Raw genomic sequence first — 13,991 nt, 5'->3', positions numbered from 1 at the left:
GCGCTTTGCTACACCGCGGGCGGGGAGCGCGGGCGTGCTCGGGGCGCCTGCACCTCTCCCCCAATACCCCTGGCTGGGCGCGCGCGGGGTCCTGGGGCCGCTTCCCTTCCCGCAGCGCCTCGGCGTTCCCACCGCCCAGTCCCACCCGCGCCTGGAAGATTTAGGGTTTGGCTAGGGGCGGGCGGGGAGAGGGGCGCCGGGGCTAAACCCCCGCGGCGCTCGCGGCTGCGGCGGCTCCGCGTCCGCCCCGGGCAGAACAGGTTCCTTCCAGTTTGGGTGTGAGCTGCGCGCGCGGCGCCGCGAACCCCGAGTTCCTCCTCCAGCGCCCACTTCCCCCCATTTCGTCAACTCGCGCCAGGTTCCCCTTGTGGGGCGGGGGGGTGGGGAGGGAGTGCCGCAGCGAGCCCCAGACAGCTAGTGGCCCGGCTGCTACGAGTGCCTTGCTTTCCCCCTTTGGCAGCAGCAACAGCATCCGCGTTGCGCGAAAGGGATGTGAGCAGCCGGGCTGAGTCAGCATCCCCGGTCGGGGCGCGCGCGCATCCTCCCTCCCAGGCGGTTGGCGACGTGCACACAGGTGCATGGCTGCCTAATCCGCGGAGAGCCCCCAGGCCGGGAGGGTCCCGGACGTTTAGGGAGTACATGCCCCTCATCCCGAAGTCCCCGACCCCAAGGTCACTGTGAACTCAGCAGATGATGCCCGGGAAACCAGTTACGAGCTTGCCCTGGGGACAAAGCCATGTGTCGTATCCCGGGCATTTCGGAGCCCGCGGGGGCGCAGACTTGGTTTCCTGGTCTCCACCTCACCTACCCAGGCCCACTTTGACACCTGCTCGGAAGCAAAGAGACCTTACTCTCTGCATTTCCCCGTCAACTTGAGTACGGATTGCTCCCTCCATTGGGGTTCGAGGAAGTGGTTCTGATGTCAGAAACTCCTGAGAGCCTACTTTGAGAGCGCGCGCACGCGGGGTCGCCGCCGAGGGTGGGGGGGGGGGGGAGAGGCGGCGGTTTGAGTTTTAATAAAAAGCCCTTTGCAGTTGCTGCCTGATTTCTCTCACGACTTGGCGATAGGGTCTACTGCGTTAAACGTTGTGTGCTCTTACAGTTCTGGCGTGGGTTAGGTGGGGAGCAGGTGTGTTGGTATAAACTGCTCAGTTACGGGCCAGTACTGTACATCCAGGGGGCAACTGTCTAGCTTTGCAACCTTGTGGAAGTAACGTAACTTCTTGGAGCGTCCATTTCCAAATCCGTAAAATGGGGTCCATAGTGGTATTCCCAGAATCGAAGGCTTTAATTTATTGGGAAGCTTGTAAAGTGCAGATCAAAGGGACTGCCTTTGATAAGCCCTCGTTGCCCATTAGCTCTTATTGTTGTTATTATTTATGGCTTCCCATACCGATTAATGACTCCAACACTCCCCCCACCCACACACCGCAAGCGATCCTTTTTTCGAGTTGTTCTTCGAAGAATCCACAAGTGATGATTTAAAAAAAAAATGATTTTAATCACTGCAATGACAACAGTGCTAAAACAGGACTGACAGTACGTGTGATCTCTGAGATTTAGGATCTCGCAGTGCGTTAGGACCTGCCACTGCGCTCACTATGGGCTCGGCATAGTTAATATGGCACAGTATCTACTGTTTTGGGTCTAGGGAATCTATGGGTGTAGCCCATTATTTGTAACTGAGTGATTCTAATCAAGTCCTGGAAGTTCCTGGTGCTTCGGCTTCTTGATTTAAAACGTTAAGCAAATCATGCCAAAAGCTCGAGGTGTGAATGAATGATTGAGAGAGTCACATCTGAGTATTTGACCAGAGTGAAAGCACTGGCTGTTGGGGAGTCATAACTGTAATGATGATACTCATACTAAATCACTATGATTTTTTAATATTAATTAGACCTGTTAACTTTTTGCCTTTTTTCTTTGTTCCCAACACTATTAAATGCCACACATGTGATCTAACTTTCACCCCATGGGTAACATTCTGCAGTTGACACTATCCCCGTTTTACAGATGAGAAGAGTTGAGGCACAGAGCACTGGAGGGCTTCACCCAAGGTTTCACAACATTTATAGACACACCCCGGCCCTTTTTGTAACTAAAGCTCATCCAAAGATGACATTTGCCACCTGCATTTGGGGAACCGGGGTGGGGGTGGGGTTGGAAACCCAATCTCTGCCCAGTCTTGCCAGCCACAAGCCAGTGACTTTTTTTCGCCCTGATTAGAGGCTGGCTTCACCTTGGTCCCTTTCCTAGTGAGACCAAGCGTGAAAACCCCTGCTTTTTTCACTCCTCCTGGGGAAAGCAAAGAGAGGGAAAGCACTGCATTACCATGCTAATCAAAACCCCCCCAAACAAAACTAACTCTGTTTAGTTCTAAATACGAACAAAAGAACCCTTGGAGTCTGGAGTACAGAACCAGAAAAATCAGGAGCTTAAGTTCAGGGTTCAGCTCCCCTTTTAGCCTCTTCTGTTGTGTCTGCCGTAACCCCCGTGGCAGCAAAGCCCCTCGGGTCCTTCATTTACAGTGGGCAAGGCTGCGATGATGCCCTTAAAAAGTCCCTCAACATCTTCTGGGGAAATAAATTGGCTCCTGAGGCTACCCCTCTGCTCTCTCTTTCTAGCCATCTTGCTTCGGGTCATTTGCATGAGAACAGATTCCTTTGTGCAAAGTTGGCCAGCCTGTTCTCTGTCTACGGTTTATAGCCCTTCTAGTCTTCATGTTGGGTTGCTAGGCAGATATGACCCTGGCTTGCAAATAAGCTCACTGCATTTACCAGCCCGTGAGAACTTAAACTTGGGTAAGTAGATTGAAAGGAATCTTGTCTGGAGCTCAGAGAGTAGCAGCCTGCTTTTAAGGGCTGGGTCTTCAGAGCAGCCATGAAGAGGGGACTCCTATGGGAAGTGTTGGTCACCCACCCATCCACTCTCCCTCTTCCCGATTCTGTACCACCACCCATCATATCACCTGAGGGCCTGTGCCAGGAGGTGTTGGGGGGGGGGGGCTTGGACACGGGACCCATGTGCATTTGATTGAAGCAAATTCTTGCTTTAAAACTGCAGTATCTGCTTCTCTAGACAGCAGAGAAACCCACAGACTTCCTTGTAAGAATTCGAGGTAGATATGTTGGGTTTATCTTGTGGGTGGTAGAGCCTTCCCCAACCCCCACATGTAACAGTTTGAAGGAAGTCAGGACCTTTCAAATGGGCATGCATGCTTCTGGGGAGATTTGCAGATTTGCTAAGCGGACTGAGACACAGATAGTTTTAGGGGAATCGGTTTCCAGAACATGAGCTCTGTCCTAAAGCTGATTTGTCTGAGAACCCACTGTGGAGCAGGCCTGGTGCTGGGTTAGTCTTGCACACTTGGCTTCTCCCGCATAACCAGAGCCAGGATCTCACCAGTGTGCACTCTTCCAGCCGAAAACGTCTCTGGGGTGAATATTGAAATACTGTGCCAGGGAAGCCTCTTTCTTCAAGTCAATATGTCCCATGCCTCAGTCCATCTTGTAAAGATGCTTTTGCAATAGTAACAGCTTGTCCAAATATACCATATATGTTGTTCGATGATAAATGATCACTTATAGTAATAATTGTGATAATAATTCAACCCAGAAGGGATTTTTTTTTAAACCTTGAGGTGTAAATAACACAATTTCAGTTTATACACAAAGTCTGTGTTCGGAGAAATAGGATCATTGAGTACTTTTAACTATATAAGTATATCGTATTGAGATAGAATGGAAATACATTTTTGAAAAAGAGAAAAAAGAGGTGATAGAAAATTCCTGACCTAATGAGAAATGTTCCCATGTAACTTTTAAATGGATGATGATGGTTTTCCTATTACTCGGATGTTTATCTTACACTGGATACATTAAACTAGTTTTACTGTAAAAGTAAAACCCATTTATGGATACAATTGAAACAATATCTTTTGAAACTGTGATGAAACATTGACCATAACTTAAAACTGCATGAGGGTGAATGCCCCCCCCCCCCCCCGCTGCTCCCAAATTCATATGTTGAAGCCCTGGCCCCCAGTGTGATAGGATTTGGAGATGGGCCTTTGGGAGGTGATTAGGTTAGGCGAGGCCATGAGGGTGGGGCCCCCCATGGTGGGATAAGTGCCCTTAAAAGAAGAGGATGAGAGCCCTGGGGGACACAACGAGAAGGCAGCTGTCTGCAAGCCAGGAACAGACCCCTCACCCGACCGTGCTGGGGTCCTGATCCCCCCTAACTGTGCTGGGGTCCTGATCCCAGGTTTCCAGCCACCAGAACTGTGAGAAAATGAATTTCTATTGTTTAAGTCACCGAGTCTATGGCGTTTTGTTATCGCAGCCTGAGCTGAATGACATGGAGAGGGTTTATTGTTTTTCGATTCTTTGAGAAGTTACCCAAGCACAAAAATGTGCAGGCCACTGAGTATGGTCTATATTAATATGAGGACAAGAAAGCCGTGGTCCCCACCCTCTTGGATACATTCTCCCTGAGGTGAGAAAACAAACCTGGGGGTCACCACAGTGGGCCACATGAGGCCAGGTAGGGGCTGTGTAATTGAGAGGTATGGTGTAAGATGCATGTGGGTGTGGACCCTGGAGCCTGACCTTGAATCCCATTTCTGTTCTCAACTAACTGTGTCACCTGGCTGGGCAAATTACTGAACTTCTGTCTACCTCAGTCTTCTCATCCATGAAAGAGGGATACTAATACTGCATAAGGTTGTCATGTGGGGGGCTTAGTGCCATGTTGCTGGGATAACTGAGTTAACGTGTGTAAGGGGCTTAGCAGCTTAGTGATGGGCCTGTCTCACGATGAGGTTCCCTAACTCTTGGCTGGGGGGCTGAGGAGGATGGAGACTAGAGAGGCCTAGAACCAAGAAAGACCTTACAGGGACTGGCAAGAGGGAAGGGGAGGGTGAACAGCAGGAGGTGCTGGGTTTGGGGACAGGAAGTTCACCTCCCCACCCATGGCCTCTGATGATCTGATCTCTATCATGTCTGACTACCATTCAGGTGCAGTGTTGATGATATATCACTGGCTGTGTCTCATTAACTCTGGGGTGAGTTTTACTTGATTTTAACACTGATATTTGTTCTTAGACTTATTAGTCTTTTTTTTTTCTTTAAGATGTTATTTATTTATTTGAGAGGGAGAGACCAAGAGCAGGGGGAGGGAGAAGCTGACTCCCCGTTGAGCAGGACCCTGGGATCATGACCTGAGTCGAAGGCAGGCAGATGCTTAACGACTGAGCCACCCAGGCATCCCTAGACTTCTCAGTCTTGACGGTTTATTGCCCCTATAGGTTTGTCACCTTCTTACTACTTAAAGAGAGAATGTCGCCTCGAGGAGGATCTCAAGCCTGTTGTAAAAGTACTAACTGCAAACCAAGAATCAGGACTGTCGGAACAAAGTGATTTTCATCACATTGCTTTTAGGAATAAACACGTGCCGTATTAAAACTTTAAGACACAGTTGCCGCCACGAAATCTAACTGGCCCTGTTGGAAAGTGAGTGGGACCACTGGGTTTTCTTTGCATAATTGTTAAAGTTGCACCACCCATCATGTTGCTCAAGGCCAAGGAATAAAAACCTGCTCTCCTGCTATGTTTCTTGCCTAAAGGGAGATGCTGCCCCCCCCCTTCTTGTCTAAACACGCACAGCCTGTCTTGCTGCTCCCAGGAACAATACACAGTGTTAAGCTTCGATTTTAACCCTTTAGGAGCCGTGTATCCACTCATTTCCAGATGGTAAGGGGCTGGGGGATGGTTCATGGAAGCTGGGAGGCTGCTTCAGGCTGCGCTATGGACAGGAGGCCAGGAGGGGCCCTGTCCTGCCATGGTCGTGGTCGTGGTTGGTGGAGGGCTCCGGCCACCTTAGAGGAGCCCACATGCTTGGTAGGGGTTCACGGTGGGAGTGGGGACAGGGAGTGTCTGTCCTTCCTTCCCACAAGCATCTCTCTTCCATCTGGGCAGCCTCTGCTCATCGCAGGCCACTCATGAGCCCTGATGAATGCAGTTGTTTCCCAGGCCACAAAACCACACCCCAGAGAATGTGGTCCCTCCTCTCCCCGTGTTTACGGTCTAGTTCAGAAGACAGGACACACGTGTGATCATTACCCAAAGCAGCATTTCCACAAGTGCACTTTTACGAGGGACGACCTCAGAGGAAGGGGAACTCACAAAGGCCATCTGAGGTTAGGGAAGTGATGGGATGGGGCTGAGCTTTCTGGGTGGGACAAAGCAGGCTTGGCCACAGTTGTTCACGTTAGATGCATTCATCCAGCAAGTATTGGTTGGACTCCCTCTGGGCTAGGTACCGGGGTTATGCAGCACGTCAAGCACATAGACATTCCCGTCCTGATGCACCTTACGGCGTAGATCTGTGACTTTTCTAGCTGGAGTACCTAGCCCAGGGTCACGGGCAAATCACTTTTTTTGGGGGGGGGGTGTTTCCGATATTAACATGTCACTCCCACTTTCAATTGGCATCCAAGGGGAGACTTCCTTCATACCTTCTCTGCATCTCGGCTTGACCTCATACTGTTAAATTGTCTAAACTCACATTTGCTGGTAGGCAATGTGCTCCAGAGACCGTGTTGACAGTCACCAGGGTCTGCCCAGGCACAGGGACCTGGCTCAGGTTTAGCCAAAATGGCACAGACAACCATGGGACCGTGTGACAAGGAACTACAGTTTGGAGCTTTGAATACACAAACCAGAAGGACTCTTCAGTTTCCCTTTGGTCTTGTTTGTGGCCATGGTGTTTGTGGCTCCAGGCCCCACCAGCAGAGCACGGGGGCAAACAGGGATGACCAAGACAGTCAGCAGCTACAGGGAGTCCAGGTTTCACCATCGACACTCAGAACGGTTTTGTTTCATATTAATTTTAGGAACCCTTTGGGCTTGTATAGCACTTTTTCCCACGCATTCTCGTATTTGCTATCTCTTTATCCTCAACACAACAGGGGGTTAGAATAACAACAGCCAGTGTTTCTGAACCCTTACTGGCAGCTGACACTTGTGTTGGGTTACTTCGTCCTTACATTGTGTTTCATTGTGTTTGGGGGGGAGAAAGTTTACTGTGGCTCTGTTTTTCAGGTAAACTGAGGCACAGAGTTTTGTTTTGGTCCTTATCCAAGATCACCCAGCTAGGAAACGACTATACTGAATGCTGGGCACACATTCTTCTGGAAACAGGTCACCACATCCCCCAAATCGATTTCCCAAAAGGTACATTTGCCAAGTCACCACCTCACTGGATTAAGCATTAGCCGCACCCCCGCCCCTCCCCGCCCCTGCCCACCCAGGTTTTGGTCTTTGCCCCTACTTCCCAGGCCCAGACCTCAGCCTCAGAGGTACTCTGTCAGAGCTCAGCTGGAATCTGCGTTAGTTGGCTCGGGCTGCCATCACAAAACACCACGGACTGGCGGGTCACGCAGCAGAACTGTATTTGTCACAGTTCCGGAGGCTGGGGAGACTTAGATCAAGGTGCCGCCGATTTGGTGCCTGGGGAGGGCTCTCTTCCTGATTTGCAGAAGGCCACCTTCTTGCTGTGTCTTCACCTGTCAGAGAGAAAGATCCAGATCTCTGGTCTCTCCTTCTTCTTCTTCTCCTTCCCCTTCCCCTTCTCCTTCCCCTTCATCTTCCCCTTCTTCTCCTTCTCCTTCTCCCCCTTCCTCTTCTTCCTCTTCTTCCTCCTCCTCCAACTCCCCCTCCTCCTCCCCCCTCCTCCTCCTCCTCCCCTTCCTCCTCCTCCTCCTCCTCCTCCTCCCCCTCCTCCTCCTCCTCCCCCTCCTCCTCCTCCTCCCCCTCCTCCTCCTCTTCCTCCTCCTCCTCCTCCTCCTCCTCCTCCTCCTCCTCCTTCTTCTTCTTCTTCTTCTTCTTCTTCTTCTTCTTCTTCTTCATTTTATTTATTTATGTGACGGAGAGAGCGAGAGAGCACAGGCAGGGAGATGGGCAGAGGGAGAGGGAGAAGCAGGCTCCCCATTGAGCAGGGAGCCCAACCTGAGGCTCAGTCCCGGGACCCCGGGATCATGACCTGAGCCAAAGGCAGACGCATTAACCAACTGAGCCACCCAGGCGCCCCTCTCCGGTCTCTTCTTAAAAGGGCACCAGTCCCATCAGGAGGGTCCTACCCTCACGACCTCATCTAACCCCAATCCCCTCCCAAAGGCCCCATCTCAATACCATCACACAGGGGGTGAGGGTTTCAACATACAAATTTTGGGAGGACATGAATATTCTGCTCGTTACAGAATCTCACGTGTCTCATCGTAGAGGTGGAACAGCTCCTGGGAAAGGAGACGTCTGCAAAAATAGAAAAGATCGCACGTGGCGTTTAGTAGAAAGTTTCCAATTCTCATGCAAAACTGACACAGGGAGAATGAAAGTTTGACACGCAAACCACTGATCAATCTTAACATGACAGGGAGAAGGATAAGAGGTAGGAGGTGGGCCTGCCAAAAAAAGTCAAACCTGAATTAGATCTCACCGTTAGATCGACAAGTCAATTAACAGGGAAACCGGGGCTCCAGGGACATTTTAAATCACACTACGGGGTACAATCAGGCCCAAAATTGAGAAATTTCACAGGACAAACAACTGAATTTATTTACAAATATATTGCAGGGAAGAAAGAGGAGGAACTTATACATGAAAGGGGAAGGACACATGAACTAAATGCAATGTGTGGTGAGCTTTTTGTGGATCCTGGATTAGAGTTAAAAAAAAAAACAACATGGTAAAAATGTTTACAATTAAAAAAAATAAAACATTAGTGAGACAACAGAGTTTAAACACTGATTTAAACACTGGTTGGAGTTTTGATGATACCAACACATTGTTGTTAATTTTGGAAAGTGGCTATGAATAGGGTTGTAGTTATAGTTTAAAAGAATTCTTATCTTTTAGAGAAACATAGAGAAATAATGTCGGATGAAATTACATAATATCTGAGGTTTGTTTCAGAATCATCCAGGGTATGTGGAGGACAAGAGAAAGACAAGTAGAGGAGGGAGAGATGAAAACGGGCTGGCCGTGTGCTGATAGCTGTTGAATCGAGATGCTGGGTAGGGATGCATGAGTTTCTCAACTTTTGTATGCTTGACAACTTCCGTCAAATTTACTTATGATAAATGATAAGTAAATACTGCTTTGTAAAAAGTCCTTAAAAATTTAGCAAACAGGGAGTGGATTTCGGGTAACTGACCTTGAGTTCTTTCTGCTTGACCACATTTCTCGTGACATTTCTTCTCAAGTGGAGGATAGAATTTTAGAGAAAGGATGTCATTCGGAGGCCCATCTACTTTCTCTCTTCTTCTGACATGTGTTCAAGGACCCAGATATAATTTCTGCAGGGCTGCTGAGCTTTCAGAGGCATGGCACGATGCCACCTCTGCTCTCCCCAATTGGCTCCTGCCACATAGCTTCCTTCAATGACAGATCCAACAGGTGGTTCTAGCTAACACTATGCAGGATGTCATTCGCCCCATGTGGATGAGCTTCCTGGCAGTGTTGGGTTCACAGAAGGAATATTCCCAACAATAGGGTCTGGCTTGCTCCCGTTATAAGATAAATGAACGTTGGGGATATAAGGTACCACAACGTGGTGACTAAGTTCACACCATTGTATGGTATATTTGAAAGTTGCTAAGAGAGTAGATCCTAGACGTTCTCACCATGAGAAAAAACCATTTCTCTTTCTCTTTTTTTCTCGTATCTACAGGAAATGATGAATTTTTCATAAAGATTTTATTTATTTATTTGAGAGAGAGAGCAAGAGAGCGTGAGCGGGGGTGGGGAGAAGGACATCACGGGGCTCTACCCCAGGACTCTGAGATCATGACCTGAGCCGAAGGCCAACCCTTAACCTACTGAACCACCCAGGCGCCCCAGCAAATGATGGATGTTAACTAAACTTATTTTGGTGATCATTTCCCAGTATATATATAAGTCACGTCATTATATTGTATACCTTCAAGTTACACAGTGCTGTATTACGTGTCAATAAAACGGAAAGAAAAAAGAAACAGAAAAAAAAAATCTCCTTTGCCTCTTCTGTCGAGCTAAGACCGAGACCCCGAGATACGCTTTAAGAAAGCGATCTTTCTGAGCTGGGGTCGCCCCGAACTGACAGGTTAGATAGGATCTCAGGGCAAAGGAAGGGACCACGAGGATTGTTTGTTTGTTTGTTTGTTTTTTCCCACGAGGATCTTTATGACACATAGACATTAAATAACCTGAGTAACTGCTTGTCTTGGTTCCCGAGGTAACTGGGTTTTCCTCTCCACTTGGACCTGGATCCGGGTGAGGCAAAACTCCAGGAGGTGCTCCCCGTTACAGTCACGTGAGCGCAGGTGGACCCTGAGATGAAGTAGCCGTGTCCTTAAATTTTGCGCCCTGGGCACCGGGCTTGGCTCCCCCAGCACTGTCTCTCACCTGAGCTCACCTGGGCTCACCTGGACTGGTGCCGCCGACTCCTGATTCTCATCTTCCCTCCCCTGCCACCCGTTGTTGATTCCCGGCAGCGCAAGGGGGGGGAGCGCTGGCCTGTGTAGGTCAGAACTCACGCGTCCCCCCCTCCACTGTTCGCTGACCCTCCCATGTGCCAGCCCTTGGCCTTGCTGGTTTCCCTGCCTGGCCTTCCTCTCCCGTCCACTGCTTCCTCCTTTACCTCCTGCAGAACCTTCTGCAAGGACCGCCTTCTCTAGGTGGCGGTCCTTGACCTCCTTCTCTTTGCACCTTGTGAGCTGCTTCCTGCCTTGATTTTTTTCTCCCCAGCACGGACCTTTTACTCATTTCGTCCCCCCCGCCCCCCACTAGAAAGGAAGCAGCATGAGGCCAGGGGTTTTGTGTGTGACCTCTGTACGCACAGCTCCTAGACTGAGACAGGTCGCTGGGCCCGCGTTTGCTGGATGGATGACAAGGCACGGGAAGGGGGGGATTGGTGCAGACTACACGCGGGCAGCTGGGACCCCAGGCCCCTCCTGGCCGTCCGCCTGTGGCTCCTGGCCCCCGCCGGCGCATGACCACGCTCTGATTTGGCAGGTAAAGCAGCAGTGCTCTGCCGCCAGAGATCACGCTCCCCCTGCGCCTCCGTCCTTTTTGGCCTCAGCTCATCAGAAGCTTTGTCTCTGGAAAACCAACAGAGCCCTCTGCCAGAAATTCTGCCCAGCCTTCTTGTTATTTCAGCTGTTTTCAAGGCCCTCGAGCAGGCTGCTTGGCCGCGTGGAGGTCCTTGGGGAGCCAGGTCAGGTGATGGACTCCCAGGCCTGGGACTCAGACACTGCAAGGCGCAGTCTTCAGGTTGACTCATGCCATTCCATCCTCAGCCCTTCTGGCCGACCGCTGCCTGCTGGTCATTCCACTGCTCACGAGCACCTTTCCCCAGAAGCGGGCCCGGAACCGAAAAAGAGGCCAAGATGTAGCAGATCCAGAAGCCTTGCTCTCCAGTGGGGGCTGTAGAGAAGAAGACAGATCATTGCTGAGCCGATGGGCACCTCAAGTTCATTCTCGGGCTGCCCCAGGAGCATGGAGGCATGGCCAGGGGTTCACGCTTGCGCTCAGCAGGGATCTAGCCCAGTTTGTTCTGCGTGGATGGAGCAGATGGGTCTTCCTTGGGGGGTTGGTTGAGTAAGGTGGTCAAGTTCCCTCCAGCCCAGTGGAGGGAGGAGAGGACACTCTATTTGCCAAAGACTCCCCTTTTCTTCCTGAGCCCACAGACGTGCTCCCTGCCTGTGTCCACTCTCCCTTCTGAGAGGGACAGGGTGATGCCTGAAGAAAGTTGGGAAGAGGACCTCAGATGAGGCACTGAGCACAAAGTCTTAGCCTGCATCTTTCAAAAGCTTTCCCCCAGCCTCACTGAGGTATGATCGACAAATAAAACGCGCATGTGTTTACTGTGTGTGATGTGATGTTTTCATGTACATAAACATGAGATATGTCCACGATCTCATTAGCACGTGTATCACGTCATGCAGTTACATAGGTCTTAACTTTTTTGTGGCGAGGACATTTAACATCTACCAATCACCCCTTTGCCTCTATGTGTTTGACTTTTCTTTTTTAGATTTCACCTATAAGTGAGATCATGCAGTATGTGTCTTTCTGTGCCTGGCTTATTTCACTCAGCATAATGTCTTCCAGGTTTATCGAGCTTGTTGCAAATGGCAACAACTTTCTCTTCCACGATCCTTCTTTTTAAAGGCTGAATACTATTCCATTGTGGGTATATTCTATATGCGGCACATTTTCTTTCTTCGTTCATTTGTGGACACTGAGGTTGTTTCCATATTTTGGCGATTGTGAATAATGTTGCAGTCAACACAGGGTGCTGATATCTCTTCGTGATACTGATCTCATTTCTCTGGATAGATACCCAGAAGTGCGATTGCTGGATCATATGGTCATTCTATTTTTAATTTTTTGAGGAACCGCCATCCGGTTTTCCATGTCAGCTTGGATCTTAATCAAAGTCCAGGCTTTGGGTCCGTTCTTTGAATGCCTGGTTTGCCTTCTAACTGTAGTTAAAAAAAATAAATGGGAAAAGATTAACTATCTCCCTGGAGGTAGGGGCATGAAGGATAATGCAATGGCGTACTGGCTAAATTAGCTTATTTCCATTCAGTGAAATTTTTAAGCATTAACGATTCTCTTTGAAAATCCTCAAAGGAATGTTTTATCATGGAACTCTTAAGAAAAACAAGCTGTTTATTTATGTTCCCACCTTAATTTTAGCTTTTTTCTTAAGTGAATTTTTATTCCCCTGGAGTCCTTCGTGTTGGGTCATTCCAAAATGGATTATTGACGAAGAATGAGGCCACTCTAGAGTTCCAAGCTAAGTAGCTTTAAGAAGAAAAGCCTCCTATGATTGTTGCTCATGGTCGGAAGCCAGTAGAATGAGGCTGGGAATCAACCAGGAGGTCAACAAGTGTTTGTTGGGCGCCCTCCTTGTGCAAGGGCTCTTTCTTCTTCTAGAAAGGGAGAAGTCTTTGGGGCCTCAAGATCAACAAATACTGGTTGAATCTAATTGAGTTTGAAAGAATAACTCTCCTCTTGGAAAACAGAAGAATTTGCATTTCTGAAGAATTGACTCATTGGCCTTCAGATGACCATGACTGTTTACTTGAACTCCCTTTTATTTTGTTTTGTTTTATTTTGATTAAGCATGTATCTGCCCATCCTTTTGAGTTTATCTGGGTCTTGCAGAATTTACATACCTCCAACCACCCCCATCCACCTGGGTTGGCAGTTGGGTTGGCCGGCTGGCTCTGTCAGTTGTCTGCGAATCACGTCTATTGTAATCCCAGCCCCAGTAGCATCTTGTGTTATTACAAATTGGTTCTCTTCTAATCCTCTCAATGGCTTGCGTGTCCCAACCGTTTTTTTCACTTGGTCCAGAATTTCAAGTCTGTGCCTCCTTACTGACCTCATACATTTAGGGCTTTCAAGTGAAGTAGGGTTGATAGGGTTTTATTCTATGGTTCTCATTTGCAACCTGCAGTTGAAAAACGTAACCTTCAATTCCCGTTTTTCAAAATTCGACCTGATTTGTGGCTTTCGCGCTCGTCACTGAAGCTGTTTTATCTCCAGTAGGTTAAGCTTCTCCAGTTTAGGTTCGTTTTCTTCTTGGACAAGAATCATGATGTTTTTGTTTCTAAGCCTCTTGGTCTTCCAAGTGTGATTTAAGGGCTAGTGATATAGGCCTCACCTGGGAGCTCGTTGGAAATACCCCAGCCTTTCTTACTGGAACTGCGTTTGATGAGACAAAGCTCATTTGTAAGTCCATCCAAGTGTGAGAAGCCCTGGTTGAGTATGTCTTTAGATTTTAATAAAAATTACATTGTCGAGATATAAAGGGACAACTTCCATTAACCTTTGTCGGAAATGTGTTTCTGACATTTTATTGCGAAACGTTTCCAACAGCAAAATAGGACGTTCTACCGTAAGTACCGTACGTATATTCTCCACCTGGATGATACCATCGTTTTT

At 48.8% G+C, this 13,991-nt stretch overlaps 1 protein-coding gene across 5 annotated transcripts in view; it reads left to right on the top strand.

Annotated features, from left to right (window-relative positions):
* ARSG (arylsulfatase G) overlaps positions 1-13,991 on the top strand; it is a 126,708-nt gene that overhangs the window by 23,232 nt on the left and 89,485 nt on the right. The gene's annotated exons all lie outside the window — the stretch shown is intronic.

This window comes from Ursus arctos, unplaced genomic scaffold (genome assembly GCF_023065955.2).
Source record: "Ursus arctos isolate Adak ecotype North America unplaced genomic scaffold, UrsArc2.0 scaffold_24, whole genome shotgun sequence".
Lineage (NCBI taxonomy): Eukaryota > Metazoa > Chordata > Mammalia > Carnivora > Ursidae > Ursus > Ursus arctos.
This window is presented reverse-complemented; position numbering and strand designations above follow the sequence as displayed.